This window comes from Hordeum vulgare, chromosome 4H, assembly GCF_904849725.1.
Source record: "Hordeum vulgare subsp. vulgare chromosome 4H, MorexV3_pseudomolecules_assembly, whole genome shotgun sequence".
NCBI lineage: Eukaryota > Viridiplantae > Streptophyta > Magnoliopsida > Poales > Poaceae > Hordeum > Hordeum vulgare.
The window spans coordinates 581,572,574-581,579,408 of NC_058521.1; positions in this window are offsets into that span (position 1 = coordinate 581,572,574).

A 6,835-nucleotide genomic window follows, 5' to 3' on the forward strand; every position below is an offset into this window, starting at 1 on the left:
AAAAATCAACAAACATATAGTTCGTAATATCATGGTCTTCAATGGTTTAAAATAGAAAAAGAACAAGTTGATGTGCTTTGATTCCATTTCTCGCATATAGCTAACTGTTGCATTAGAAGGAAATGATGAAACTTGAGGAACAGTTGCAGTGCTTGCAGGGCTTTTCTAATTACTGAACTTGTAGTTGTAGCATTAATAGGTGCACGAAGCATATATATATATATACAAGAGACTAAGCAAAAAAATCCCCTATTTTGGAGGATAATGATCACAAGATACCAAATGGAAGAAAATTAGGGAAGGTCATCCCCTTGAGAGAAATTCGTAGTTGTTGTACAAACCTCTGCGCTCTGAGGCCCAAAAGCGTCTACAAGAATAGAAGTGTGAAGTAGACATCAATGATTTCCCTCCCCCTCGTGAAGAGTACCGCAAATGGACTAGATTGGATCTCCTCGGATCGAGATGAAGCGGTGGCACAAGAAATGGCGATAATTCCCTGTGAGGGTTTCAAGAGCATAATGTTTACACTTGAAACCCCTTTTATTCATCTATACTCATCAATATTGACTAGAAAATGGATTAAAACCTGAGGAGGTTCATCTAACCAAGTATTAGGGCTCTCACATTTAGCAAGACGAGCTAGTTCATTAGAAACACAATTGTCCTCTCGCCGATAGTGCTTGAAGATCACCTCAGTATCGTAAGTTAACATAGAGAGCCATCCGGACGAAGAGGCGGAGGGAGAGTTGTGGGTCACACAAGCCTCCCTCCCTCCCTCCCTCCCCCCCCCCTCTCTCTCTCTCTGTCTCTCATGTTCATTCCCAACCATAATTGTGATCATGAAATTTGTTCACAGAGCTAAATTATGTGGTGTATCCCTTGATATTATCTTTGTGGTGAATTGAATCTTGCTCATCTATGAGTTTCATTATGTGGATTGAATCTCTTGGGAATAACTGCATTACATGATACATGTCCAGTATAACTTCCACACACCCGTAATGACATTCGGATTACTCTATGCATAATAATATAGAATGATAAGAAGGTCATATGGAATTGTCGTAGTATAATCTCTTAGGCTGTCTAACATGAAATTGGGGTGACTTAGTATATTAAGATTAGAAATAAGAATTTTAGGTGGTTGCCTATTTGAGCACCTACACGATCTCATCCAATTTTGGTACGATAAAAAGAGATAACTTTGGAGTGATTATGTGATATACCTTTTTACGTCATATTACGTGTTTTAACTATGTTAATGAGGTTTAGAATTTGTCATTTTTGAAAGTACAAACCATAATCCTTGTTTCCAAGCATCGAGGCATTGCTTTACTACTGTGTACTTTGTTTCCTTATTTTATTCTGAAAATACAAAAGTATTGTTACCATCCAAACTATCAATCGATCACTCAAATTATCAACCTCTCAGTCGAACTAGCGCATAAGTACAATTAATAATTGTATTGGATGTGTTGGGGACACAAAAGAGTATTTGTATTTGATTGCGGCTTTGTTTGAGAGGGACTAGCTACCTTAAACCAACACATCACATAGATTGATAAACTGTAGGTCATCCCCTTAAAAGGGAATTCGTTGTTGTTGTACAATCCTCTGCGCCCCGAGGCCCAAAAGCATCCATAAAAATGGAAGTGCAAAGTAGATATCAAGGATCCCCCCCCCCCCTCGGCAAAAGGAAAAGATTGGATCTCCTCGGATCGGGATGAAGCGGCGGTAAAACATAGCAGCTAACATTTGACGCTGAGTTAATATCTTAGTCTAGAAAAAATAAACTTAGACCAAAATCTTGTATCTATGATATAAATATATAATATAAAAGATAACAAGCATCATAGGTATGTTATTAAAAAAACATTTTAAGTACGTTTAAGATGTATCGCCAGGTCAGCAAAGCTTGGTAGTAGCAGTAATTTTGCATTTGTTTTTGTCTTCACCATATTATGATTGGCAGGCCATCATCTCAGGGGAGACACACTAACAACCCATTACGTGACATTTTGCATATATTTTCTTCACCACGCGTGGCGCGTGGTTGTATATCATATGGCTAGACAGATTATACTATGCAACTTACAAATCTATCTTCAGTTTTTCTAGCTGAGCAAATCTACCTTCATCATTTTATTATACGGCAAATAAACAAATACCGTCACTAACTTGGACGGTGGTCTTTGGGGGTATTAGGTGCCTCTTGGGATGTTTGGACTGCTCGAGCGGTCTGACGTTGGTGCTTGGCTAACGTTGGTTCATCATGGGATCATGGCCAACCCACGAGAAAATGACCTTTTCGTCTGTTTCTTCATAGAGCTTGGTGATGTTGCGGTCTTTTGGTCAGCCCGTCGAGCATGGACGGTAATTTGAATGTAGCTCCTTGTTGTTGTTTTTTTTTTTGAGTAACCACATATTTCATTAATCGAAAAACAAGTTACAATAAGCAACACACGTGGAAACTAAAAGATAAACCGGGATAAAATGATTATCCTGAATTTGCAGATAAAATCCTAAAAGATCGAGAAATACAAAACGATCCCTAGGGTTTCCTGCAACCACCGTAGCGAACGGCCGCCGCCCAACTCCAGCGCCGCCGAGGCGAATGCCGGAAGAGACGCCGAGCCTCCACCAGCCCAAGGTCCGAGAAAGCACCATCGCCAACGAGGCTTTGTGAGTCGATGAACAGGCCCGCTGCACGCAGCAAGGCACATGTCGTTGTGGCACGTCGACCAGGGAACGTCCCCGTGCTGTCTTGGACCAAGATTTGTCGCCTCCCATCGACGAAGTCAGAGAGGAACAACAGATCCACCACCTCCGGACCGGCATCGTCGCTCCAGAAGAACCACCTCGCCCCGGCCGCCAGCGCCGTCGCGAATAACCACGAACGCCAGCGACAGACCAAGAAACTGATCTCGCCAGATCTGAAGAACGACGAGAAGACCAAGCTGCCGATCTGAAGGACCGAGCAGCACACGTTGCCATCAACTCCGAGACACCGCCGTGAAGGTCGCCGTCAGTGTGGGAATAGAGTTGAGATAGATTTATTTGCCCGGACGCCGCTCCCACCACCCCCAACGGTGTCCCAAGAAAACACTAGGCCAACCCTAACTACAAGCCGGCGCCGCAGCGCCGTGGTCCCCACCTCCTCACGTCGTCGGAGTGGGTAACGGAGGAGGCAGGGACCGGTGTCGCTGCTGCAGTTGGGATCGCCTCCCGATCGCCTTTTCTCTCGCCCCTCCAACCGTAACGGGCGAGGAGGTTAATTAGCTGGGAATGTAGCTCCTTGTTGGAGCATCCTTGTCCAAAGAGAAGCTAATCGTACTGCTAAACTCACTTCTAATTAGCCGGCCACTCTACTGTCCCTAGTCATTTTTATGTGTGTTGCTGTTTAGCCCTCGATCCCATAGATTATGTTCACGCTCCGCCAGTGTGGAGAAGGCAATCCGAACAGAACTTGAGTGCCCCATGATAGTTCAAAAACTCTTCTTGTGATTCACTTGGGGGCTTGGGCCTATGAGACTTGTGATAGGTAGTAAGGCCAACTTCAACCGGCCATTTTATCCGTTTTTTGTCCGTTTGAGTCAGTTCAGCGGACACCAATGTCCGCTTCGGTATTTGGGTCGGCGCACGCGTCCAATGCTAGCTGATCTGATCCATCATTTTTACCCGCATGCGAAAAAATATATATAGTATTTATAAAAATAATAAACAGACATAATTAAACATTAAAAGCCGGTCACGAAGGCCGTCGAGCAGGCCCGGACACAAGGGGGTGCAACCCGTGCGCCCGCACAGGGCCCCTCATCTTATTGGGGCCCAGATTTTGCATGTAACACCAGATATATAGATGGGCCTCTTCTTTTGTTCCACCTAGCCACCAAAAATGCTACATCTACGGAACTTCACAGATTGTTACGGACTCTTCCCAAACTTACTAGCCATCACCTCCTTGATTTTGATGAGGATGGGTCCCCTCCCCAACTAACACCCAATCAAAAACTTCCACATTCATGTAAAGTCCTCTAAAAACCTGTATGTGTAGCATTGTTGCCTAGTCAGACCGATTGGGACGCACGTCTCCTCTTAGCGATCGCTCGAAACAAACGAAGCCTGAATCCCCTAAAAAACGATCGAAGCCAGAAACATAGCGACAGAAGCGACACATCTCTTCCAGTCTATCTTCGTCCTTTCCTCTCGCGGCCATCGATGTGGCACGACGGCAGGTTGCGGTTTCTCCTTGTGTAGGAGTTTGATTTCAGGAGGGCATGACTAGGCAAAAATCCTTCCTTTGGCTCATCTGTAATTGAATCCTTATGGCTTGCATCAAGTCTCTACGAGGAACGGTAGCCCGCAGCCCACAGAGAGGATCTGAAGGCGAGAAAAATTCAAACCACCCCACGATCTCTGATTTTTTTGAGGGTTGTCAAGCGGCAATCCCTTAAGGCCTGGGCTATGAGAGTTAATTTTTATTTCCATCGTCTGCTATTTACTTTTGCTAAATCTTGTTGCTAAGTTTATTCTTTTCAACTATTAGGCGCCTAGTATTACAAGATTAAAATCATGTCTTCATTTGGAAAACATGACTCTGGTTACCAAAAACGTAGGATGAAACAAATCAAAACCAAGGAATTAAGAAAATAAGATATGGATAAGAAACAAAAATCCTAGTCATGCCCTTCAATAAATCAATCACTTGATCAAGACCATGGATGTGAAAATAATAGGCGAGTACTGGGCGCCGGCGCGGCCCAATAGTTGGGTCGGTCACGTCCCAACCGTCCGATGCAGCGAACCGCTGCCGTACGATCTATACGTGACCCCATCATCACAACGTTCGTCATTAGCACGCAATCGCATAACTTCCCGTGGGTCCAAAATCAGCGGCCGGCCTTTCCTCATCCTCCAACTGCCTCCAAACACATACTCGTGCTTCTACTCACAAGCACGCCTTCCTAGAAAAAATAGAGACCATGCAGCATCACGTGAACGCCTGAAGGCACCGTCGGCCGGCCACCCTTAGAGTAGCCGCTGGCCACAGCCGCCGCAACGGCTCACATCAATTCATCTAGGCTGATGCAGTTTTTGTGGAAACAGGAGCCTCCTCAAAGCTTTTCGTCGTGGGTCTTTTGTTGAAGCTTTTTAAATCTATGGTCGAAGCTTTTTTTACAACGGTTGCAACTTTTTTCACCATGCTTGAAGCTATTTGAATCTATGATCGAAGCTTTTTTTTTACAACGGTTGCAACTTCTTCTGTTATACTTGAAGCTTTTTAAATCTCCGGTTGAAGCTTCTTGAATCTATGGTTGAAGCTTTTTTTTTACACTGGTTGCAACATTTTTTCTTAGATAGTGCCCGCTTGAAGCTTTTTTAATCTTCGATTGAAGCTTCTTGAATCTATGGTTGAAGCTTTTTTTACACTGGTTGCAACATTTTTTCTTACATAGTGCCCGCTTGAAGATTTTTTAATCTCCGGTTGAAGCTTTTTTGTGGTCGCTTGTATCTTCCTCAGAGGACGATAGCAGCTTCGCAGTTGCACATAACTAGTTGTAGCACCCCCCCCCCCCCACCCCCCCACTGAGAATTGGTTGTCGCACCTCGCCGAGAACTGGTTGTAGCGAACGGTAGTTGTAGCATTTACCGGCAGTGCCAGCGTCTACCCAACTGACGCGACGATTGCAGATCCAGCGGTGTCGGCCGTAGCTCCAACAAAATCCGTCGCTGGGGAAGGAGATCCTTGCCAGCTGCGGGGAAGGAGCTGCTCGTAGAAGCAGTACGAGGTCACGCCGTTGACGACGACGAACATACCATGCAGTGCATAAGGCCATAGAAAAAGCGGGCGAGAGGAAGGCGAAGCAAAGGAAAAAATAAAAAAAGTGATGTGGAAGAGATAAGGAAAGAGACGTCTCCCTGAGGTCTACATAGCGCACGTGGTGAGTCTGTTTCCCGTGTGAAAAGTGAATGAGCGATGGGCGACGGGCGGAGCGCTCGGCCGGTCGTCCGGAGGAAAACGTTTTCCAAAATAATATTGACAATGATCCTAGCCCTAGCGATGGCGAGATAGAGACATGAAATAATGTTGAAGGTGAAGAATAAGTATCATTTTTGATAGTTTCAAAAAAAGTATGATTCTTTATATTTACCATTACTTTGTAATGTATTATGATCTTTATATTATTATGTTATATTTATGTAGTTTTTTTTAGTGATGTAGAGCCTATTTTAGCGTTTGGCACAAAACCTCAGATTTTACCGGCCCTGCCTTGCCGTCGAGAGTCCATGCGTCGGCATTACATTAATTAAATATAAAAAAGACTAAAACTATGAGGCAGCCCTAGGCATCGTCATCGGGGCCGGTAAGATCGACCAGCGTATGCACAGGGCCAATCCAGGGGAACATCGTGTTCCAGAGCGCAGCTGCTTGCGCCTTCATCATTTGTCCTGCCGGCACGGGCTGTGCTCGTGGCGGTGGCGGCGCAGCAGCACGGGCACGCTCCTCCTCCTCCATCTCCCGTGTTGCTCCTCCACCTCCTTCTCCAGCTCCATCAACCGAAGGCCTTCGACGTGCTCCGCCTGCAGGTGCTCCGTCATCCAGTGCTCGAGGTAGGCTTGCTCCTGCTGTGGTGTCGTGTCCAGCCAGACGGGCGGCGCACTCACAAACTCGCGGATGCAACTGGTCCACTGTAGACCTCTCGGGGCTCCAGGGGCTCGGGCTTAAGCGGAGGTGGCACGATGCAGTCGGCGGTGGCCGACAGCGCGATGGCCTCCGCGAGGTGCTACTGGTACGCCGCCTCCTCGACGGCCTTGTGTCGTTCTTCCTCCTCGC